At 37.4% G+C, this 26,875-nt stretch overlaps 1 pseudogene; it reads right to left on the reverse strand.

Moving 5' to 3' along the window:
* Nucleotides 1-1,458: 1,458 nt before the first annotated feature.
* On the reverse strand, nucleotides 1,459-16,030 carry LOC128599392 (polycomb complex protein BMI-1-A-like; annotated as a pseudogene).
* Nucleotides 16,031-26,875: the final 10,845 nt, after the last annotated feature.

Consider the following 26,875-nt stretch of genomic DNA (forward strand, 5'->3'; position numbering starts at 1 on the left):
TGTTTGTTTGTTTGTTTTGGGTTTTTTCTTTCTTTCTTTCTTTCTTTCTTTCTTTCTTTCTTTCTTTGACCACAGCGTTTACTCGCGGAAATGACTGCTGGCTTTCTTCTAATGAAATCCCCTGGCAGGTGTCCGTGTGATGTAGGCTACTACATATTGTAATAAGGTTGCAAGTCTTTTTTTTTTCTGCAGCTAAACTATTATTATTAATATTATTATTATTATTATTATTATTATTATTATTATTACGTTTGTTTTTAAATTGTTTATATATCCTATTATAGGTTACTTCAATGCTGTATGAAGAATAGAAGATCTAAAATATCAAGCATGTCAATGTTCGTCTCGCGCTCTCCGGAAACGGAGAAAAAAAAAAACACAGGCTACTTAATAACCAACCCACAGAGAGTGTTCGCATGCTAGGCTATTTAGTACGGTAGCATTCAGGGTTATTAAGAACATGAAGCGAACGGGGGGCGGGTTTGAAATATTTGATCACAGTTCGAAATGTTTGTTCGTGGGTATTTAGCATGACACACACACACACACACACACACACACACACACACACACACACACACACACACACACACACACACACACACACACACACACAGTGCAGCTGATTTTATACGTGTCACACAAAATGTTTTGCGCATTAATTGCGCCATAATTATGTTAATAAAAGATCAGCGAAGAAATCGTTACGATTCGACCATTGGACGTTTCAGCTCTCCAAAAGTCAGATGAATGCATCAATTTAGTTTGTTTAAGCATATTTTATTGACTACCAGCTGCTATGGCGAGAAACACAATTAGCCATTCAGAACAATTGATTTTTGCTGTTTCTGTCCGAAAACAATTTAGCCAGCTGAGTTTATAGGCATACGGGTGAGGAAGATGTACTACACGAGAAGAAAAGATAGGCTTGAGCTGGTTTCGTAACATAAAATGTATTTTTCCTCTTTTACTAGCATCTAATTATAGGCTAATCATTTTCAGAGGAACTGTCATCAAGGTTTTATGGCTATATTATGGCTACGCTGTTAATAAGGCAAGACTGGATGGCGGTAGATTGTGCCGTATAGCTATAATTAGACTAAAACCAAATTTGTGTCACCACCGCTCCTATTGTCTGCCAGCAGCAGATCACGTGGTGATCACGTGACGATTTTATTTCGTAAACTCTATTTCCTCATCCGTGCTTAAAATTAACTCCCGGCAATACGCCACCGCCGAGAAGTACAACATAAAATGTTTAACTTTTTGTTGTTGTTGTTGTTGTTATTTTTACCAACCGCTAATGTTACTCAGAGTGCTCTTTAATAGAAGATAAAACAACGAGGAGTGAGCTGTGCTTGCTTCAGCCGGGCATAAGCCATGACCAGCGGTGTGTATTTTAAATAGAGGGGAAATATTTTTACCGGCGGAAAAATAAATAAATAAAGAAACAAATAACGCTAAATAAAGCCTAAAATAAAAACCCGACAGATCTATCAGAGAGTAATCACTGTCTGAGCCTACTGATCGATAATGAGTTATTGATAGAAAGAAACAAAGCTCATACCAGTAGTTATTCACCTGCTGCCTGCTCTACTCTAGGCCTATGTGAAGTATAATTTATTTGCATTCAGTTCGTTGTAATGACCTTATATTAAATAGTATAAACAGTAGGAGAATTGGTGGCCTTAGTATCATGCATTCATTCATTCTTAACCCAGGTAGAACAATAGAATACTAGCCTGTAATAGGCTATTTATAGTATTATTCATATCCTCAAGCCTAATCATGTTTACATATATTCACTCTGCATATTTCTCAGCCCAAATCCATAAAATGCATTGCAATTGGTTTACAATTGACAATTCTATCAGTTGCAGATCTTGTAATTATAGTAAAGGTGTAGATGGGTATCCATATTTAATCTTATTTGCAATATGAACTGCAGGCAGACTCCGTCTTCCTGACATACTGCAGACATTTACATCCGGGCTATATAGTACATATACAATAAACTCGATATACATAGCGGTACATGCACAGACGGGGAGTTGGATGACATCACCGCTTTCGACGTGTGAACTCCGCAGCGCTGGAAAAATAAGCTCTGGCAATCAGCTACAGCAATTTCAGTCCTTAAGTGTTTAAGAAACGCTTAATTTGCGGTTATGCTTAGGTATACAGCTTGTATGCGCACATCAAACACACATACACAAGCCTCAGTCCCATCAGCATGGGCACCGCAACAAAAATACCGCACGCCACTTCAAACGACCCTGTCCGAACAGCTAATTACTTGTGGTCTGAATATATGACTGTATATGAGAGATTGTATATAGCCAATCTCGTGGCAACCCATTTATTTTAATAGCATACCTTATCTATCTATCAATAATTTATTTATGATGTATTTGTTTGTTTAACTAACTAATCAAACACCAGAAAATAATGGCAGTAAAAATCATGTAGAGGCAGCAAAAGTGTAAAATGTTTAATTTTTTTTTTATACTGTGCAACAGTAACAATACAATAGTTATTCATACATTCAAACAATAAGACAAATGAACACTGAAGTGAGCATATCTACACTGGCCTAGGTTATAACCTTGATGGTGGGGGAGGGGATAATCCCATGGTGCTTCAGACTTTACATTGCTGTAAAAAAAAAAAAAAAAAAAAATTAAAAAATTATATGCACAACTACTACAACTTAAACTTCTCTAATCTGTTTAAACTGAATCGAATATATATTTTCTTTGATACAATGTCAATGCCAGCTGAATATAGCAGGAATGTTTAGTAGGCCTAACTAGACAAGAAAGGCAAACTAAAGCCTTCATGTGTTTAAAAGAAAGTACACACTTAAAATACAAGCAACACCTCTGGATTTGTTGTGGAAAAAAACAAAACAAAACAAAAAAAAAAAAAGTAAAAAATACAGATAGAAAAGTAGATTCAGTCTGTTATGCGAACTGTTTTGGATGTTCTGCAAATCCCATAGCTTAGAGCCACAACGAGGCTATCGTTCCCAAATTTACTCCAGCAATTGGATGAAATGTGCCACTTCCACTATGTTAAAAGTTACATGTGTAATAAGAATAATGACAGTAAAATGGCTACAACGATGTGATATTGGCATGGAAAATAGCTGGGTAATCTGGAGTAGGCTTCGGCAGTTTTAACCCCATCACCCTGAAGAAGTAGAGGATCCATTCAGAGATGATTTTCGCATTTTGTTGTTGAACGTAAACTGCCGATTGGGGCTTCCCATAGAGGAACCGTTGACTGGGTTGGAAATATGGGGAAAATGAGGATGAGTGGACTGGACGGGTGTGCTTGGACTTGGTAGTGGTGAGGATGTAGACGGGGCTCCAGCTGGGCTGTTGGCCTGGTCACTCGCAGAGTCACTTTCTGAGCGGTTGGCACTGCTTAAGCCGTCCTGTGCGTGTGTCATCTTCATCTTTTTGCAATTGGGACGTACTCGATATTTCAAGGGTAGCGGCCCGTTCTGACATGAGTAAAAGAGAGAATGGGTTCTCAGTACCGACACTTGATCCGTCACAAGCAGACGTAAAGTCAATAGTGTGGCAATCATTTAAAAAATAACCATTTGGAAAATCATCTCACAAGTGCTAATTACATAGCAAAATTATTTGGCAGAATTTTTTTTCCCCCCCCCCCATCAAGGCCTGCTTACCCTTCTCCATGTGTAAATGTAAGCAATGTCCATTAATGTGTAATAGTCCTTCAGAGGCTCATCCTCATACATCACTTCAATCTATAGGAAAAGATATTGCCTTCAAGTCAGATTTAATTCCTAAAATACTATAAATAATGAAGCTGACCTGAGGAGTATTTCATTCTGAACTACAAGTAATATTCAATATATTTCCATACTTCTTAAACCAAAAAAAAAAAAAAGAAGAAGTTAATAAGTGGAAATCAGATTACCTGGAAGGTGCATGGTATGTCCATCTTACTTCTCAGAAATTTCCTCAAATGCATTACAGTCATGGCAGCAGGACACTGCAAGTACCTCTTGTTGTTTACCTTCAAAACGAGACATGAAAAATAAAAACACTCCCAAATGGACAAATAACATTTTAAAAAGTTCATTTGGAAAACAAGCGGCATTACCAAGGTACATGAATTAAATAGACTTATGTAACTATATTAATCATTTAGACATTTTACCTCATCCTTAGTCTGTTTCTCCCCTTCACTACCTTGCTGTTTGGCCCTGAAAAATTCAACAGGTAAATACTTTATGCACAGGAGCTCTACGCGTCTTTGAAAGAAGTTCAATTTATTTTGATAGTTTCAAAGTACATACTTGGGGTCAAAGAACTCAATTGACAGACTGATAATCTCATCATCTGTGATGATTCTCTTATCCTCATCAGCGACTTCACCACGATCCTCATTAGAACCATTTGCAGCTTTTTTTTTTTTTTTTTTTTTTTAAAAAGGCAAATTAAATTGATATTTTAGTAATAAAAGAATAGTAATCAATATTATAATAAGCTAAATCATGTGACTCTTTAACGATCAAGAAATTCTAATGACCATATCATAATATTTGTCACTAGATATTTAAAATCAGTCACATGACCAACATTTAATTATTAAAGTCAGTTAAAAAACCAAGTTAAAAGTTTTACCATCTACTGAAGGGTGTTCAGCATAGAAATCTCTTCTTCGCTTCATTTCATCTGCAAAGAAGAGTAATGCACTCAGGATAAAACAGAATACCAGCACTGATCCTTTTACATAATAGTTGACACTATGCACATTTGACATTTCTCTGTGCATTTGTCATACAGTTATAAAACTAGACATATGGTGATAAAAGTTAGAGGAGCACAATATTTGGCATGTATGATGTGGTGAACATGCAAAATTGTTCGGTCTAGGAAGGCAGCATTTTAGAATAGTGTTTGAGCTAACAAGACAAAGACTGTCCTATTCATAAAGCAGCATAAGGACATCTGTCCTCTACGAGACACTGTTTGGGTTAAACCTGAAAGCAGCATCTCATAACTGCCGTTATAAAACAACCCATCACAATACTACCATAAACGGTTTAAAAAATATATTAAAAAAAAAAAGATATTAAAAAGAATATTAAAAATTAATAGCAGGATATGCCTGTTGTATTCTCATACTTATTCTGCATTAATCCATCTTGTCTGGTTATTTGCATCAGCAGAGTCGACTGGATTACTTACTTTTGAAAAGACCTGGAACCAACTTATACACAATGTCCTGCAGAGTTTTGTCAGACCTGTGACAGTAAAAAGCACATTCTTAGAGGAATTAATTCTTTACATAAGCACACACAGCAGCAACTGGCGTGCAAGAGGGTTGTCGTCGTCATCGTCGTCATCATCATGACATGTTCATGAATATAGCAAATTAATTGAAGGCTGTGTCTTTTGCATAAAAGCTAGTAGCAATATTATGCCTACTGTCAGTTACGGTTTCATTATTAATGCATTTATCACTTGTTGGACATAATACAGAAAGAAATGCATTACCTAATATTGAGAAGAGGCTTTGTTTTGTGGACCTGGACATCACATATGGGACAGTATTTACTGGTCGCCAGGTAGCGGACAATGCACATTTTACAAACTAGACCAGAGAAAAATAGTAGGTTAGTAAAGTACGCAGCCTATTTATGCAGCTGACAGGTTAATTAACGCCTGAGTGATATGAATGGACTTAGTACTTACACGAATGCAAACATTCTATGATTGTGGTTGCATCGATGAAATATCCACCGCATAAAACACACATCAAATGTGGATTTAGCTCTGTGATCTTGATCCTTGTTGTGCGATGCATCGTCATGGAAGGTTATGGTCCTGAAGAGAAAGGAGCAAGTGTGAAACCACTGTGACTTGGCAGAGGAGGAAAGCTGAATGACAGCCAACAAAAAAATGCATTATGTTCCAAAGAGGAGGCTCTGAATCTTATAACAAGGCTTTAATTAGGATGTGCAGGAAAATTACCTAAAAAATAACCTTTAAAAAGACTCCATATCTGTTGCTATTATTAAGAATAATACTAACAATAAACATAGCCAGTTCACAACAATATCCATCAGATTAGCATACTTGGGTTTTCTACTAGGGCAATTTAGAAATTATGTAAATTTCTCTCATCAATCCGATCCTACAGACCATTTCATATCTACTTGACTCAATAAAACCTTGAAATCCCAAGCTTTACTAGCTCTTTTTAAAGCTGTACATGCTTAATGCATCTGATAACGAGGCTCTAGCAATCCCTGACATTTCAGCTGCATGCACACTGCCTCGTTTTTGTTTTTTGTTTTTTTTGTTTTCCTTCTATGTATTAAATAAAAAACATTCCTGAACCGGCGCGTGTTCCAAGCACGCCGAAACGCTTCTTGTTTCTATAGCAACTCCACTCTCGTCCACGTGGCACCAAATTAACTACAGCGGATTAAAACGCGGGGAAACGTATGCACGCAGCGTCCGACTCAACCCGTTAAACGTGTGTCTATTAAATAGTAAACTATACACAACATGCATTGCTGTTTTTCCCCCCATACATAGCCTTTATGTGATGTTATTGCAATGCATTCAACCACACCTCCGAGCTTCCCCCTCCCCAAGTTGTAGTGTATAGAGTGGGACACAACACAAGTCATGGGCATTTGCACTCTACATTGGCTATTTGCGACACTACAGGTTTAGAGATTTGCGCTTTTCCCCCACCGCTAATCCATATACCTCACGGTAGTGCCCACGAGAAAGAGTACACATTTAGCAATGTCAGCATTTAGCTTTAATAATGGGGTTGTAGTTTAAAAATAATAATAATAATAATAATAATAATAATAATAATAATAATAATAATATAAAATGTAAAGTGATGTTTATGAGACATTAGGCTACTCAGTAAAGCTTCAAACGTCGAGCTTGGCTTCATTTGATGCTCTAATAACCTAACATGTATGTCCTGATTGGTGCACAAAGGGAAAACCTTGACCTTACATTCTGACTGATCCTGCCATTAAAGAGAAGGTGCATAACTTCTCAGGACGCAACAATTCAAAAGTACCATTATCTAGCCTAGTGGCTGCAATAATGTTTAAAATTATACCAAATTAATAAAGTAATGCTAGAACTGCTGCTGTGCATTTCTCCGCTTAAGTGCTAATGATGAATAAGTTGGAGCCATGTGCAGTACACCTCCCTCTGGTGTACTCACACTCATAGCCATGTAGACCACCCTGAGCAATTCCGTTTCAGTTTGTGGTTAAAAATGTTCACTGATGTTCAGTGAGAAAGCCCCTTGAGAGTGGAAACAGCCCATATGCTTCTGCACACATTACGTTACAAGCTGCATAAAACAACTTGAAGTTACTTTAGTTGCTACTTCACTTTGGCTCGTTAGATACCTCTGCCTGATTTAAAACAGCATGCTGGTTGAGTTATTCACAAAACCTTGCAAATGCGCAACGATTTCCACCCCAAGACCAGACATGACAAGAGTCCAAAGGTTCATGCGAGACTATCACTCTGAAATCCTTCCCATTGTTGCAATGCAACCACAAAACTGTGGCTACAAACCGTCAGAAAGCTACAACCTCGTTTCTGCAAATCAATCCATACTGATAATAGATACTTCACACAATAAATAAACCAAATTAATCCATTTATATGCTGAACGTAGGCAGTCAACGTCCTTATGACAGAAACAGCCGGAAGGTGAGCGGTGTCCCACGGGGTCATCCGTCACGTCATCTGATTAGACAGTAACTGTGCTTCCTCTAGACCTTTTTAAGGTAAATATTAGTGCGCGGTTCGTGTACATAACTCCATACAGCAGGCCTATGCTTCGGAGGACTAACTGGACAGCACTGGATAAATCCCAGTTTATACAATCCCTCTAGCTTTAATTTTCACACAGGTTCCTCTTCAGTGATAACTGAATAACTCCACTGATAAGAGACATGAACTAGAGCAGTGTGACCATATTACACCATCATCACCACACTGCATGCTCTCAACATGTAAGCAGTAAACAGGGGGCCCTGCAGAAATATGACCCCCAATAAGAGGCCGAGTGATAAAACGGACTAATCGCTACTGAAAACGCATAACCCAGGAAGGCCAAAGAAAACTAGCACTTTGTACTCTCAAAAGCTACAGTTTTCATTTATTTACGTCAAGTGGGAAAACCAGGGAACCTGTCACGGGACCAGGAGTGTGAAATACATTTATTTTATTACACTATGGTGGTAAAAAAAAATAAATAAATAAAATAATAATAATAATAATAATAATAATAATAATAATAAGTAGACTATCAAAAATAGTATGCAACTCATCAGGGAAGTTAATCATTCGTTTTTTCAATGGTTTGGTCTGCTACGTTTTTCGCAGTAAGAGCTTCCACACTCACTGAAAGTTTTGGGCTAACAACTGGCATTTTCTCATGTATAGAGGGTCCCTGGCTATACTCATTCATGCAAGCTTGCTAACATGTCACATAACACAAGTCATGAGTAGAAAACGAAAAAAAAAGGACTGGGTGTGTGACAAAGCTCTTACAGCAATATCGAATGTTGCATTACACTTTGATTCTGCGTTACAACCGTTTACATTTCGCTGTGCGTGCGTGTGTGCGTGTGTTTCTTCCCTTGGGGGGCCTTTTAAATGGTTTGTCCCGTGCCTGGGCAATATGCACGCTGGGTCTACAGACTAATAAGTGAAAATGCATGGCCAAAGCAAACGAGCACTTACACGCAGTGTAAAAAGCGCCAGTTTTCAGGTATATCAGTCACGATGAAGAATACAAACTTTCAGCTGATTGTTGATTGCTTGCAATTTAGTTGTTGGCCTGTACAAGACAATAGTGTTATGGATCTTCAGAGGAAAAAAAACAAACAAACAAACGACACTAAACATCAATAAATGATTCAATTAAAGATACAGCTGTACATCTCGGGTCCTGTGACCCACATGTAGCCTAGCAGTGCAGCCATGCATCTTGCATTACTTGCTCTCGTTACATAGGCCATAACCTGCATTTCAGATGGCCGAGGAAACGAGTCATACAGAGATGACTATTCATCACATGCCCTTTTCACAAGCGAGACGCGTGTATTTGTGGATGTAGTCAGTGGAGCCTGCATACTAAACACGCAGCCATAACGTGACCACAGAAAAACTGAACGCGCTTTTATACACGGATACGTTTAATGTGTCGTTTTGCGTTAGGATACAATGACATGTGTGTGTGTGTGATAGTTGCACAATGACGTTCCGCCCTAAGTGTTAAGAAAGGCAAAATCACATGGCTATCATTACATAGCCTGTGTACACGTAGCCTAAATCATTTTAAAATAAGGCCAGATTAAACCCATCAAAGCACGCGGGCAAAAATAATTACTTCTGAACCAAATAACGATGTGTGCAGGTAAATTATTATACAGGCACACACACAAAACGGAGTGTAGGTATATGTATATGTATGCATGCATGGGCCAAGACCAAAAACATTATGCATATGTATAGCAGTATTCAGAAAGACCCTAAATGTATACCTCAGGGAGTTAAGGTAGTCTTAAAAGTAAGCAATGTTCAGGGTATACAGGTTTATACAGTGTACGCTACACCAACCCTCCGCTTAACCGAGTAAACACAAGCACACCTGGACGCAACTCACAGAACTATTCATAAAATTAATTTTAACATGCATCTTTCACAACGACGTGTTGTCGCAGCATTCATATTTCACAATTTAATCCCGCAACAGCTTTTTTTTTAAAAAAATAAATAAATAAAAGAATGAAGGAAAGAAAGAAAAAAAGACAAGTTTTTACGACCCGCGGACAGCTTCTCCGACTCGCCACCGCCAATTATCCGACTATATGAATTTTAGTTGAAAAGGCGGACAAAGCCAGACATTTCCCACACCAGACTTATCTCATCGAGTTCTCAACCTGTTTGAGATTGCATATCTATAAAATTGGAGAATTGCACTGTCATACAGTCAGCAAAATATCATTTAGATCACGGGCTCGCGTGAACATTTGACTCGATACGCTTGCGAACACGAGACAGCGGCTTCGTTTCATTACTAACATAAGCATTAAATTCAAGTACAAACCACCGGCAACGTGCTAAAGCAACACATCACGCACCCCTTAACACAATTTCAAACAAATAACGCCGGAAATCTAAGAACATCTACTGGAGAAGAACTAAAAACCGAAGCCCATGCGTGGACAGAGAGTTGGTTGTGTGAGCTCGAGCCCTTCTGTCCGTCAGCGCCTGCATCCAGCAAAACGCGGATCCATGTTAAGCGCACAAAACCCCGCACATTCACGCAAAACAGCCAGTCTGAAAAAAACACATTGGTAAGAAATGATCCCGTAGAACACGTACCTGGGAGAGACCGGGGTGAATCCTCAAGAGCGGAATTTAGACAATGAAAAGTTGCGAGTCGATCAGCAGAAAGCGAGTGCGAGCCAAGCGGCCATTTTGAAAAAGAGCTGCAGACGCTGTCAATTGCAATCAGAGTCGTTGCTACGGCGCATTTTAGTAGCGGGAAAAACGTTCCTTCCGGTTTTCTGATGTAAATAATGACGATTTCTTATATTTAAATCCGCATATGGTCAAATGAGTGCAAAAAAAACGCCCTTTCTCTCGGCTAAGATCCTCGAATCGCGTCTTTGTACAACGCTGCGCTGATGGCTCGGTGGAAACTGACACCGTCCCCCAAAATGGCTTGCGGTTCGACCGCCCCGTGCGGTCACGTGACTCAGCTGCTTAAGGGCGGCCTGGGAATTAGAGCTACGGGTCGAGTCGTTTATCCTCAGCCAGAATGAAAACTGGAAATTGGTATGCTTTAGAAAATACTTGGGGAAAACAGAACAGGCATGTCTCACATGTATCGGTTTTCGACGTCTGCAGTCATGCAGTCGCAAAATGGTTTAGCCTGGTAACCCTTTGTCTCAAAAATTTTAATTTACATTACATTGTGTCTGTGCATTCACGGACACTGGTAGATTTTTTTTTTTTTAAACGCCGCAAAATGCGAACAAATTACACATTCGTACGTATCGTTTTCTAGGCCTATTAGAAGACACGCAGAGGCAGCAATCCGTCAGCAGATCAATGCTCGGCAAATAAATACTCAGTGTTCTTTGCATTTGTTAACGATTAAAATGCAGATCTCCACAGAATGTAGATGGTCAGTGTGGCCCCGACAGCGCTTTTCTTGCACATTTTGTACATCTTCGGGCAAAGATGCAACATTGCTTCATTGCCACACAACCGTTTTGGTAGTAACGGAGTTCCGTACAGCTCAACAGTCAACAGTCAACAGTTAATTGAACAATAAAGTGCAGAACAAGACATGTGCAAGAAATGAGCTTTAGTACGGAGTCAGAGCGTACATAGTTATCAGGAGCCTATGTGCAAATGTTGCAGTAGTAGATGGACTGAACCCAACAGCAGCAATAGTGTGACTGAAGTAGATAGATGACATCAATGACTATACAGTCATATTAATAGAATAAAGGGTACAGAATTAACCGTGTGATTAAGTATAGTCTGTGCAAACATTACGGCAGTTCAACCTAAAAGAACCAGGAGTAGCCTACTTAATTACACGTTTAAGTAGGCTATAACCTCTTTTAAACGTCGTTTACAGCACACACGTTTCCTTTATTCTTGTACGTGGATTATTAAATAATCGAGTTCTCCGAAACAAGACTAGACATTGGTATTAGCCAGCCTTTTTCTTCTACTCCTACTTACTTCTAAGCTGTAGCTTATATGTTGTCCCTGTTTCATTTTGGTTGTTGTTATGGGGTAAACTTGGCCCTTTAAACCGCATGTTTTTGGAACTTAAGGAAAAGAGTGTGTAAGGTTCCCCGTGGGCTAAATGGGATCATAAAAAACAAAGAAAGAATTTTGAGCATATTCTTGTCTTCTTTACTGGTGAACCGGTCTGATCGAAAGTTTGAACCTGAATGTAAAGTCTGCTAAAGTAACTATTGCAAGCCATATAATACTGTATTGCCGGCCTTTAAAATGCTTGCTTCAATTAACGGCTGCACAAACAAAAGTTAAACTTATACACACACAATTGTGTCATAATTCATATAGCAACAACAAAAACAATTGAGAGCGTTTTATTGTTATTTTATTGTGAACATTGAAACGTACAAAAAAAAAAAAAAAACATCAAACATGGACTTGGTCGGGTAGAGGCTGAAGATGGAGCATATTACAATGCAGACCGGAGGTATGAACTGGTAAAGAGTCATAGCTGGGCGGCTCTCTCCACACTCTTCGCTGCATCCTTCATCTTCCCCACTAAATCCTAAAAAGTTTCAAAAAGAACTATTGTTAAAAACCTACTCACAGCTGGGTACAAGACATTAATTTCCTCAAAATCGTTACACACATTACTTTTTCCCCCCCTTCCAGACAAAAATAAGGGGTGCATTATAAATCACCGACTTAAAATGCTGTAAACTCTAGATGCCTTATTTTTTTGCTCTCCATTATGCTTACAGTACATGATGCACCTACATTAAAATGGTAGTCAATAAAAAATAAACTTGTGTCTCGAATGCACAGATTGACACAGTCTTCATAAAAAAAATTTTTAAAAATGACTGCTCATATGTTTTACTAATTTATTTAGATTATGAACGTTGTCCCAAACAGCTTAATTATCTCTAGCCCTATACAAATCGCTGAAACACAACGACATGCCTGAAGTAACGTGGTTCATATGTTCCAGATAATCTAGCCGGGTAATTTGCATAATGACTTGGTTTGCACGCATGAGACTAAAACTGATGTATGAACTTCCACGTATAGCAGATATTATTTAATGTTGCATATGTCGATTAAATGGCATTTTTTTAACAGAGAAACACGCATGTAAGCCAATTCAGGAAGCACGTGACAAAAAAAACGTCATCAAATATTAAGGACATAGCTCTAGATGGGGGCACGCGCTACTTTTTTACCTTTTTGCGTCACGAGTCGATAAAACGATTAATTAAAATGCTTGGTTTTTTTCTTGTTTTTTTTGATAATACATGCGTTAGTTTTTTTTTAAGTATATGGTAGCAAATTCCGACAGTGTAAAGAAAGTTACTTAAAGCTCAGTTTAATACTGAAGCTTTATTTTAACTTTATATTAACGGATATAACCTCCTGTGTGAGGTAAGCCACCAACAAGAAAGTTGTGCACGGAAGGAGCCTCCCCTGACGCACCCTGGGCAACGTTCAGTATCATACTGCTGAGCGGCTAACCCTTCCAGCACGATGGTTCCACTACGAAGTGGAACCTCGACACAAAAAGAAGAACAACAAGAAAGTGCTACAACTTCTGTGGCTCTTTCAAATTTTCCATTATACCTCCCCCACACAAGGTTTAAAAGGCTGGAGCAACTAAATTAGCCTAAAACTGGGGTCATGATAAATACTAGGTAAATTTGAATAAAATAAAAGACACGTACAATGTAGATTTACACTGCTTTAAAAATCTCACTGAAAAAAAATTAAACCATGTCTTTTATGCCACTCCCCTGACCAGGACAAAGCGGTTACTGGACATGAATGAGAAAGTGATTGTCATGCTAGGGTCACCTTTATGACCTTGAGATGGTTTACCTAAATGAAGTGGTTGGACTACAGCTGCATGCATTATACCTCAATGTATCACTGAGATTTGTGAAAACAGCTTACATTTTTTCTCACTTAAACACAGAAATATAAATATAAATATAGAACAAACTCATATCCTGCTAGACAGATCAGTTATATATATATATATATATATCACTTTGTTTTTGAAACTTTCTTAAATGCATTACTAGTGAACTCACTGGATACTGGCCTGTGAAATTGTGTTAAGCGTTAAACTGTTACTAAGGAATGCATATGCTTGAAATATTAAACAGGATGGTTTCATTTTAAAATAAATATACCTGAAGTTGCTCCAACGTGCAGCTAAAATTTAGTTTCGAAGAAGCGCCGTTATTGTCACCGCTCTGAAAAACGACAATTCAAGCAAAGACAATAAAACAGATGATCTGTACTGATCTGCATCTGAGTTCTGGACTTTAACCAGAAGGTTGCAAGTTCAATTCTCACAGCACCATCCTTAATCACACACATCTTTGCTTACAACTGATTCTGCTTTTGCATTAAAACCAAAAAAAAAAAAAAATTAATGTTTGAAATATGACAAAGAGAGACACATACCTCAGTGTTGAAAGAAATCAGATATGATGGCTGATTGACCTTATGCACATGGCTGTTCTAACAGAAGCAATATGCATCATTCAGATTGTCATTCAGTACGAGTTGTGTCATCATTTTCTGTTTTTAAAAACCAGACATGTTACCTTTATGCAGTAATCCAAGCGCCAAGAAACATCTGTTATGTGAGGGGGGCATCCATCAATGCTGAAAAACAATCAAATCACATGTTAAAATTACTGACTGGCTTTATCTATTGGTATCTATTGTTTACATCTATATAGCAAATGCTTTTAGAGAGACATGTGACACAAGCCTGAGGTACCTTTTGTATATTCACGAGTACAGCAAATTAACAAAAAATAATTCCAGAGCAAAAAGTTACATAACAATGAGACAATAGTTGTTATAGCAGACCAGCTCACTGTGCAAACATTCACTTGACTCTTACTAATTTTCACTATGTTCAAAGCACCATCAAAACCTATCAGCAAAACACGGCGCCCTACCTTGACAACAGTTTTTCCAGGTTAGTTTTGTTCTTCTAAAGAGAAAATAAAAATCAAATGTTATGAACACATTTGTTTACAAATCACTCCGCATACAACACACTTCGAAGAAGGTTATCACCTGATATAGCATGTAAAACGCATCCACTCTCTCACTATCAAATTTGAGTTCTTCGAGGGACGAGCTGTAAGAACAAGTGTAGACGTTAGTGCACATGAACCTTTAAACACAAAAGGACCTAGAAATACAGAAATAACATTATAAGATTACCATATAGTTGACCTGTCTGCATTCTGTTTTACTCCTTCCAGTATAAATGTTGTTGCTGCAACGTGACAGTGTTTCAGGAGAGACTGATCCATGTTCTTCAGTTCTGGATAATCTAAAGGAAATAGAGGCAGAGATGACACTTGCCTATAAGTGCATTTAAGATGTTAAGGCACCTTCGTCGCATCTACGCCACAAATTCCCAATCTTGGACATGGAGCACCCCCTGTCCTGCACATTTCAATGTTTTCCTTGCTGCACGCCCACTCCAATCCAGGAAGGGGTGTGAATAATCTGATTAGCTGAACCAGAGCATTGAAAAACACTAAATTGTGCAGGGCAGGGGGTTACTCCAGGCAGGACCAGGGTTGGGAACCTGTGATCTTTGTTAGAGCATAAAAATGAATATAGATATTGAATCAGCACTTTATAATCCTGATTTATAAATACACGTTTACAATAGATTGCAGTGATATCCAATCTATGCACTCCAACACAGGCAGTAGATTTCGCTCAGTTGGCTAGAAGTGCTGTCGTGATGCATGAATATGCTACAATCATAAGGCTACATGTTAGCATGCTAGCATAGCATGGAAAGCTAAAAGACGGCAAAGAGAAACGCCTTCGGAGGTTTACACTGACATTATAGCACAGTTTTCCCGACAGTTTGCGCATTTCGTGAACACAAACAGCTGTTAGCAAACAGAACACGGAGTGTGCCTACTGCCCGTTTCATACCCGTTTTCAGTCAGATGTTCACCAGTACAAAGGGCAGAATCGGCTGATCTTACCGAAAACGCTGCCAGTCGGAAACGACAGCAGACTGCTGAAGGCCGCTTCGGTGAAGATGGTGAACGATTTTAAGTCCAAGTAAGCTGGATCGGCTAGGGTTTGAAGCCCCTTCATAACAGAATCTGACAACTCCATTTTGTGCGGAGACGCGAAGCAGACCTCGCGGTCACGTGACCCGGTCAGCTGATCTGAGGCAGGTTCCGCGTTTTTTATTATAAATAAATAAATAATACATAAAGGGGTTATATTCGCACAGTAAAACCCAGTGTTTAAACACATCTGACTCTTACAGTGTTTCGTTTACACACAAGTCCAGCGGAGGAGCTACAAATTAACCAGGCTATGTGTCCATTTAACCCTAAAAGAGTCAGTGCAGCCGTGTGGCTTTTCATAGGCGATATTAGGTTATAGCCTGAATACAGTGCATAACGTGGGGAGAGACGCATTTCTGACAGCAGCCTGCAATCAAACAGGTCAAATGAACATTAAATGCAAAGGCTTACACTGTGGCACATCTACTGCAATTAGAAACAATGTATCAGTGGTGCAGGGTCCGAACCCTTTAATGTTTTCCTTCCTCCAATACACCTGGTTTAGCTGATCGGTTAATTAACAGCCCTTCCTGGGCTGAAGTATGAGTGTTAGAGCAGGGAAACCACTGAAATGTGCAGGACATGTGGTATTCATGAAACAGGATTGGGAGAGCTAGTGCGAACATTTTAGTTTGTTTGTTTTCTGCTCTCATTCACTCTTTCTTTTGCAAATCGTATACACTTATAAATCGTTAGGGTGATGTGTGTGGTTCAGGGTCATATCCTTTCGTGTGCAATTAAACTAAATCACACCTGAGTTTGCCCCACTTGCCAAAACAACTTTGCATCCTGATAAATCGTTCTACTGTACCATACTTAGCCAAAAACTAATGACTATTAAGCCAGATCCCATTAGTTTTGGGCTTAAGCCCATTTTGATGGAACAGCACAATGGACTCACGTGAAAAAGATTGGATTTATTTGAACACTGTCTGTATATTCATAGGCATAGGCATAGTTAAAGTAGGTGAGTAATGGTATTTTGTCTTCCATGCCGGTTCTCACAAAAGGCTCCCAATGATTTGACAGGTGACCTGAGACTGGCACGTTTGATGGTTTTCAAATGGGATTCACAGAGGTCATAAATGTGTCTAGTGGTCTCTGATGGAGACTATGATTTGATGGTGATTCAGTGGACCTAATTAAATTCTGTTCGCAGTAAATGTTTACTGGAAAATCAATTCACATTAATAAGTGATGCAATATTTTTTAAATAATGTAGTTTATTGTATTATAATGTTAATATTTGTTTTTATCAGGGAGACTACGACTAGTCGAATCACATGAGATAAATGTGATAAAATCACGGCTAAATCATTGACGGTTTAAAGTGATTTATGCGCTCATTTTTCAAAGTAAGTAAAGGCATATAGGATTGGATCACATGCATCTCGACAGAATGGTTGGGGGTGGGCGGGGGGACACATAGTAACTGTGTCCTCCGCACTCACTGGTTATTTAGATGATCACTGAATAATTAAGAGTTCATCGGCACAAAGGGTTTCTTTACACTCCCTTCTACCAAGGAAACACTGGTTTAAGTTTTCTATATAGAAGGCACACCATTAAAAAGGTTCATCCAGAGGGGCAACCGAAGAACCCTTAAGGATTCTACATTTTCTAAGAGTGTATCTTTGTTTTTTTCTTGCCTCTCTCTCTCTCTCTCTCTCTCTCTCTCTCTCTCTCTCTCTCTCTCTCTCTCTCTCTCTCTCTCTCGCTCGCTCGCTCTCTCTCTCTCACACACTCTTCATCTCGACAAGGGCTGTTATTTAGCTGATCCGTTGAATTAGGTGTTTTTTAAGGAAAACACTTAAATATGCAGGAAAGGGGGACTCCAGGACCAGGGTTGGGAAACTGTGATCTAGATGACGGGTGTAATCTGAGGTCATTTGTGTGCCAGCTCATAACCTGTTCTCACACCTTCTAGTGTTAATCATTGTACCGACAGCCTTAAAAAAACAGGAATCTTTGACCCATCTGCAACAAAGCAAACACCCTAAAGTAGCCTAGTATTTTTGTAATTTAGGGTTCATTTTGAAATGACATGCAGACGGACAGCCGGACAATTTTTTAGGCTTATACCTGATTTAAGAGTTATAATAGTGTCACTTAAGAAGTCTTTTAAGGTGAAGGTTATCTGGCCGACTTGTTTATGTTAGGCTGAATCAGTGTTCGGGGAACGGGAACATTTGGACTGAAACCTAGTAAACCCTGTGTGTTGATCGTTCATGGATCATCTCTCCTGAGGAAAGGGTGCCTCAGTTCCTATGGTAATTTGTTGCTGCCCCAGTTTAGACTACACCGATCACAGTGTGTCTCGGATAGTGAAGTGACACTTGCTGGTTGACTGAGTCACTGATTCTATCCTGTGAATCAGAGGTGTGAATGTCGTTGGGTTTTTTTGTGCTTTTGGTTTTGTTTGTATGTTTTTCCTGTTTTTTTTTTTTTTTCCTGAAACGTTTCTGAGTCGAAGACAGACATTTATCACAGGTTCCAATGTGTTCAGTAAACCCTGTATTTTGTAAAGCATTTACTGTGACGTCTGTGTCTAGCCAACGTAATCTGACCTCAGCTTTGCAGATGAATGACCTTCTTCGAACTAATACAATGATTATGATCCAGTGTCTGTGCTGTGTTATTAATTTTGCGTTTCACAGTGTGGAACTCGATTTAGGGTTTAGTGTTCTGCTCATTTTAAAGCTTGAAACGTGACCACTTTACACGTCTTACAATCTCAGTACTGCAGGTGCTGAGATACTAAGTCGCAATGATTCAGCACATTGTCAGCTCTCTCTATTTGCACAGTGACACCCAGTATTAAACGTTTGTGCAAATAATTTACGTTATAATGTTCTCTGGACCCATTCGTCCCAGCATTTTAAGATATGTAGGTCAATATATTTTATATTACAACACTCTTTTACAATCCCATGCGGATTAATTTACATTCATTCATTCATTAATCTTCAGTCATCAGTGTATCCTGGCCTTTGGTCAGGATCCAGAGTCTATCCTGGGAATACTGGGCACCAGGCGTTAATACACACAGGTTTATCTATCGCAGTTAGTATTACAGGTACAGTACGATTAACCGCGCTGTACCGGTTTTTATTCTAATGATGCTCCTGTTGTTCTGTGAAGGTTGTGGCTGCACTGCTCATTGTGTTCATTGTTCTTTTTACTTTTGTGCAAGTGTCTTACACGTGCAGTATTTGCATGTCTTGCATCTTGTGCACGGTATGGATGACAGTAAGATCAGTGTCGTCTATTTCATTCTGTTTCATTGAAATCCTTAATTATGCATGCACAACACTGTTATTTGGGCTACTACCGAAGGATGGAATCAACGCGTCTCACGTGTAATGTAAATTTGATTACGTGGTTCAAGAACATTCTGGAATCTAGGCATTTTTGTCCCATATAAGAAATGTAGCCTATTTATGTTTATATTTACACAGTCACTAAAATTATTTGCCAGGCCTTACTCGTAGCATAAGCTAAATGCAATGAATTAGCATTTTACTGTTCTGATCTAATTACTATCTTATAGTATCAGAACATTTTACTGTTCTGATCTAATTAATATCTTATCATAGTAATTAGATCAACTTCAGATATTAGGCCTAATGTCAGCATCCTATAAAAGGTGATGTGTTAACTTAGGAACTTTGCCCAAAACTTTTCAGCAGTGACACAGCACGCCTTCTCCGTTATAGTGAGTAGTCGGTACTCACTATAGTGGGTCCGTGAAGCATAGCCAGGGGTTCAGGGGTTTTTTGTTTGTTTGTTTGTTTGTTTGTTTGTTATTATATTGTTGTTTGTTTGTTAAGTTATTGTATTTATTACCGAGTTCTTGGTTATTAGTCTATTTGACTGGTCACTGGTCACCTCAATAAATAAAAACAAAATGAATGTTAACTTGAATCTCATCACAATTTTAATAGAAGTGCGTTCTGTGAGTGGAAAGTTTAGGATTAAAAGCTATATGGCTCAAATGCATACCCAAAAACAATTGCTCACGTTCACGTTCATAAAATAAATATGTACTCTTGTATAGTTTTATTTATAAATCTGGGGGCTTGTAACAGATTTGTATGCCGTTAAATGAGGTTCCTGTCCGCGAAATGTTTAAGAACTCCTGATTTAAAGTAGCCTAGCTCTCCCATATAGCTCTCCCTCTGCCCCAGTCTTACGAACGAGACATTTTAAAAAATGTTTTAATCGGCGTACAACTTACGCACAGTCGTTAAAGACTATTATTTATCAATATTTCATATTCTATTTCTTCTTCTTCTTCTTCTTCTTCTTCTTCTTCTTCTTCTTCTGCTTATTATTATTATTATTATTATTATTATTATTATTATTATTAGCAGTAGTAGTAGTAGTATTAATATTATTATTATTAATAATAATAATCGTAATAATACCAACAATAATAACAATAATAATAATGTTATTTAAATAATAATAATAGTAATAATAATGCTACTACTACTACTACTACTAATAATAATAATAATAATAGTAATAATAATAGTAATAATCATACTTTATTATTATTATTATTATTATTGTTGTTGTTGTTGTTGTTGTTGTTGTTATTATTATTATTATTATTATTATTATTATTATTATTATTATTATATGTTGTACAAACCACTGTTTGTAAGAAATATTTCCATCTGTAAATAAGGATACAGATGAAATCAACTGGTATGCTGTTCTTCGGCACAGTGCCCGCTGTTCATACTGTTCCCAGCCTTCTCCTCTTTCATTCATGGAATATGTTGTTTCCCCGTAATGTTCCCAATCTGGGTCCTAGAGGGGAGGATCCTGCACATTTTAGTGTTTTCCCTCATCTAACACACCCAGCTCAGCAACAGATGTTAATTAGCTGTTTGTTGGATCAAGTGTATTGCGAGCATGGAAAACACTAACATGTAGGACCAGGTAGAGAACCCGTGCCCTAAACTCATGAGTGCACCAAGCCAAGGACGCGGGAAGAAGGGGGGCTGGGAGTGCTGCAGCAACCCCGACTTTTAGGATTCCTTTACCAGCAACTAGGCTACTAAAATAATAGTGATATATGGATCACTATTTTATTTTATTTTTTTTAATTTAGTGCTTTGAGTATAGAGTCTCATACCACAGCGATTCACCAACGATTTATTTTTTTCTAAATGTTAACGAACAGAACGTCGCGATTTTTAACCTGTATTAAGGAAGGCGAGACTTGCATCTTAACCACACCGGAATTTGCAATTTATGGCTCTGGACACTCCTTCAATAAATGTCAAATAAACGTCTCCTAACAGAAAGCGTCATCATATCTACTATTATAGTACTTTTATTATTGTTAAACAACAACATATTTTAATCCGTTTATTATTAGACTTCGATTGTATTCAGCATCCGTCGTACACGTCCCTGTGAGTGAGCTGTTACAGGGATAATAAAGCATTCTGAGCGCATTAATATAAGTTTGTTTATGTGACAGATGTAAATATAGGCTACAAACCCGCGCAGTTATGGAAAATTAATGAACACCTGGTTTACGCATTAAACCGTGCTGTGGACTAATTATTGGAATGAACACAATTTCTGTCAAGAGTTTCGTGTGTGACGTCATAGCCCACGCCCTTGTATGCTGCTTAAAATTCCAGCTCACCCAAAGCAAAACGCGTTACCGCTAGCACTGCATAATAAAGACTAAAGAATTCCAGGTGTAGCGTAAATGCACATTCCCAGCCTTTTGTATCCGGGTTACACATGTCAAGAAGGTTTTCATCACTAAATATGATTGAACAAAATAAAGCAAGAAAACCAAGCTAATATCTAGAGTTAATAATAGATCTAGAGATAATAATAATAATAATAATAATAATAATAATAATAATAATAATTCAATTTATATCAGTGCCACAGAAACAAAATGTTCAATAAAAATTAAGTCCTCATCAAAAAAAGTTTTCTTTTTTTTTTATAAACGATTATATATATATATTTTAACAAAATGGGTAAAAGAGAGTTTATTTAGTAAATCCAAAGTAATATTTTATAATATTTAATATGTTTAGCATTGGCAAAATTATTTTCACTATTTTTTACTATTTCGTTTCTCTTTGTTTCTCTCTCTCTCTCTCTCTCTCTCTCTCTCTCACTGGCCGTTCAGCAAGCTTTGGCCTTTTTCTCTCTGCAACACCCATTCGACTCTGTAAATGTTCTGCTCTTACTCACTGTGACATTGCCATCACATTCTTATTTTGTATTTGTATTAGGCTGTATCGATTAGTTTAAATTAATGACAAAATAAATATACTTTTGTCACTTGTTTAACAGTTTAATTGTTTAAACGAATAGACATCGATGCCAGGGAGTTCACGAATTGGATGATAACACAGAACATTCGACTTGCTGAAAAGACTCAGATCTCGAATTAATATAATTGCATTTCTAAAACGATTAAACTTTGACATCTTTTAGACCTAAATTCCAGCTCTTGCTTTGCGTCCATGTTTCTTGTTGCTCGATTCACGCTTTGTAAAATAGCAAATGCTCCAGTGACCTTTATTATTTTAGCCCGAAACCTGCTTGGATGGATGGACATTACGCCTTTTTGTCAAATGGTGCGGGCTGTAGAATATGCATGATGTGCCATATTCAAGCTGAAACACACAGCTGGATTCTCACCACATATGGAGTAGAAAAGAAAACATGTTTTAAAGCTACGGATTTAAAGGAGAACTTAGGGCAGGTTTTTAAAGGAGGTCCCCAACATTTCATACAAGTTGGCTTTAGTGAATTCTTACAAAGTTGAAAGTGAGACCGTGTTGTTTTTCTGTTAAAAAAGTTATTATTTGCTCTGTAGTTGTAAAAGGATATAGCTTACAAAAAGAAATGTATTAACATATCCAATGCTTTTCCCAGACACGATTAAGCTTACAGAATAACGAATTAAATATGGGCCCACGTTAAAAGAACATTTTTAAGGTTAATGAACTAGCTTACTTACGAACCTTTCGGGAAACGAATATCAGATTGTTTTGAGCAACCATTTAGCTACTCTTATGACATCTTCACTTTTCAGCGTTATCAGAGAGACGGATATTAACAACCCGATTTTAGTGATTTCGTTGGATATCATTTGAATCAAATATTCATTTGAGCCAATACCAAAACTCATTCATACTTTAGCCTTCATTGGATATCAGTCGGGATGATTACGAATGTGAAATCGTGAGGATGTGATGATGGTGCAGTTGACGCGCAAGAGAAACGGCCGCCATTTTGTTTTAGACCCACATTGTTATTCCACAAAATGGATGTAACAAATGCTGTTGAAAGTTTGCCCATATAAATCTCAATGAATAATTTGTGGGGTTTTTGCTTTTACACTGTATTCGTCAGTTGTTGCAGCAGCAAATGTTTAACTACAAGAGAATGATGGACTCTGAGTGATGGTTTGAAATGAACTTTTGCGTTGAGGTCTGTTGCTTTACTAGGGGGAGGAAATCACACACCTGTCTTATAGACTCTTAATCATCATAAAGACATAATACATTCACTCCAGCGTTATACATCCACGCACACAGCTCAGCAGTAAATTAATGTATCGCCTCCTGAGTTGTTTCCTTTTGCTATGATGACGAGTGTTGTTTTAAAACAGGAGGAATTAGGAATATAATATTTCAAATATTTACTGAACTCTTTATAATGCTTCCTAGAGAAAGTTTTTAAGAAGACAAGGGGAGTCGGGGGTATTTAATTTTTAATTATTTATTTATTTATTTATTTATTTTTTAATATTAAACTACTTAGTAATCTCATTCAGTTATTAGTTGTAAGTCAGTATAAACGCTTTGTCCTGATCAGGATGAAAATAAAATAAATAAAATAAACTACAGTTAAGTAGGCATATTACATTTTTTTTTTATCTGTATGACTCATAACATAACATAATTTACAATATCTCTCGTTGTAGGCTGCATCGTGACTAGAATTATATAGGCTAGGTGTGTGTGTGTGTGTGAGAGAGAGAGAGAGAGAGAAAGATGTGAATTCCACACATTAAAAAGTCAAGATATACTGCCTATATATTTTACTGTTGAAATTCTGTCTGGATTCAGAATAAATATAAAACTGTAATCGTTTACAATGGCTTAGAAAAAAAAATCCTACTGATTTTATTATTTTGTTTTTTTTTTCCTGCAGCGTAGATCTATTGCTTAATCTTGTACAGTTTGCATTTAAATAACCAGATGATTCTTCCCCTGTTTTGACAACCCTACCCCCACTTTTAAAAACACATTTGGACCTTACAGAAGAAGAGGCCTTTAGGGGCAGGTGCTCAGCGTTACAAAATGGATCAAGATTTTAAAAGTACAGCACAATCTACTGAATTAGCATAGCAACCGATGTTCAAACAGAGCATCCATAACCACGTTGTTACACTGTGATTTATCAAATTATATAATTATTATTTTTATATATTAATACATATTTAAAAGATATTTAATGAAAGAGTGTGATGATAAAATACATGTCCCGGTGGGTCTGGAGTATATCCCGGAAAACCCTGGACACAATAATTAACACCTAGGGGCAAATTAGAGTAGCCAGTCCATATAGCAGGGTGTTTTCAGAGGTGGTGTGAAATCGGAAAACCCAGAGGTAATCCACTTGGGAGAACATATGAAACACTAATAAGATAAGACAAGATAAGATCCGATAAGATAATATGACAAGTTAAGATAAGATAAGATAAGATAAGATATTTACTCTGGTATTTGATAAACCCAACAGCCAACCCTAACCGTAAAATTTAAGAAGTTCTTCAGAAAGTGCTGATGCAGTAAAGTTTTCTTACTCATCAATAAGTTTAGAGAAAGTGGGCTAGCATATTCTGTATTATATTGTTAATTTGAACTCTATATTGCATTATTGTATTCTATCTGGTAGTCGACCTCATACAGAGTTTATTACAATTTAATACCATATCACTTTTAAAGATTAGGAAATGCCACGCTAACTGCCAATCATTACAGTTGCCATTGTGAGTTGTTTTTTTTTATGAGCATGTCAGGACATAACACTTTTTTTTTGCACAGCATTCAATTTAATACAAAATACAAAGTTCACTTTAACATGTTGAATTAAGAATGACTAAATCGAAATATCGTCTAGGTTATTTTTATTTGTTTGTTTGTTAGTGTTTGTGTGTTGTTGTTTTTTTTTTTTTTTTTTGTTTTTTTTTTTTGCTTTTGTTTTTTTTACATGATCTCTCTGGCCACTTTTGTTAAATTTCATAATAACTAATGTTTTTTCAGCTCAATAGCCTAGGTCTCCTAGTTTCCATTTCACAAATTTTAAGAGGAAGATGGCTGGGTAAAAAAAATACATTTCCTCCAAAAAGAACATCTAATGGTGTTCTGTAGAAGTTCGCATTTTTCTCCTAATTGAGTCTCCGAAAGCAGCCGTTCAATGTTTAGAGCAGCAGGTCAATAGTGCATTGCCATTAAGTGACGAAGCTTGTTCTTTGATTTGGTCCATTCTTGTAATACATGAAACAGATTAGATAAATATTTACTGAATTGTTTATAAATGTCTCATTGAATCAAATATGATTTCATTACAGTGATGGTCATTTTACTGCAAAGTTGATGTGTATAAAATGGAAAATTGGGAAATGGGGGTGGGAGTACCAACTGGATATTGACCTTCATTTCCTCTTCAATTTTCTAAAAATAAAATTGTTTTTTTGTTTGTTTTGGAGATTTTCAAATACTTGGAATAATTTTTTTTTCCAATTATCTCCTATAAAATGTTACTGGTGCGTAATTTCTCTCACAGAGAAAATCCTCGGGGAGCGGGGGAGTTTTTAATTCTGTACTTGCTATGGAGCCAAATTGTATGTACATTTATGGATGGTTATGGTTACAGTGAGGGGCGTGGTCAGCCACTGTAGCTTTCACTGCCATATCCCATATCCAACCAAATCGCTTGTTAAGATTATTAAATTAACCTGAGACTGGAAAGGAATGATTCACTTCCAACATGCTTCAGTTTAAGCTTCACTAAAGCTTAATTTACTTTATTTACTATAAACAAAATGCGTCGGCGGACTGAAAACGAAGTCTTTTTGCACGTTTTACTGTATTCACAACGTGTGGCTTTGTTTTCCTTCTACTTAAACATCTCTCTCTCTCCCCGCAGGCAAAAATTGTCAGATACTCCTGTCCTTGTGGGGACAATTGGTTACCACTAACACATTAAAACATGCAGACTCTCTCTCTCTCTCTCTCTCTCTCGTTGGGGGATATTAGGTATGTATTTTAACCAAATTACTGGTTCTGCCCTCTGTCGGACAAAATGCTAATTATTTCTGAATCCACAGGAAGCCGTTATGCTGACGCAGTTTATTTATATTAAATTGTCGTTGATTTTACCGAGGTGTAATATAGCTTGCCTTAATGCTGTTCAAATGATGAATTAAAACTCATTCTTATTTGACCGGTAAATGACACACCAGTCAATGCCAAGATAATGCAAGTGGGACATTTGATCTTTCCAGGGATTAACTAGTTACAGTCACAACCATTTAAAAAACAAAACAAAACGTTTTATAGACTTTGTTTTTCCCCGTATCTTATCATTGTGGGTCATTTGATTAAGGGTAAACAAAGTTGACTTTATATTGCTGTGTCTTAGCCTGCTGTTAAAGTAGTTTCAATTAAATAATCCATTAAACGGACAAATGCTTCCCAAGTAAAGAAGGTTTTCCCATTAAGGTACTAAAGGGTCCGTTTCCAAATCTACCCAATAGGCCTTCTGAATAGTCTACATGCGTGTAGTGTTTGCATTGCCTGAGGCATGGTAAGCAAACAAAAACACAATTTAAAGTCACGTCGCTGATGGTTTTCAGAGGTTAAGAGAGTAATTCCTTAT

This window comes from Ictalurus furcatus, chromosome 23, assembly GCF_023375685.1.
Source record: "Ictalurus furcatus strain D&B chromosome 23, Billie_1.0, whole genome shotgun sequence".
In the NCBI taxonomy this organism is placed as follows: Eukaryota; Metazoa; Chordata; class Actinopteri; order Siluriformes; family Ictaluridae; genus Ictalurus; species Ictalurus furcatus.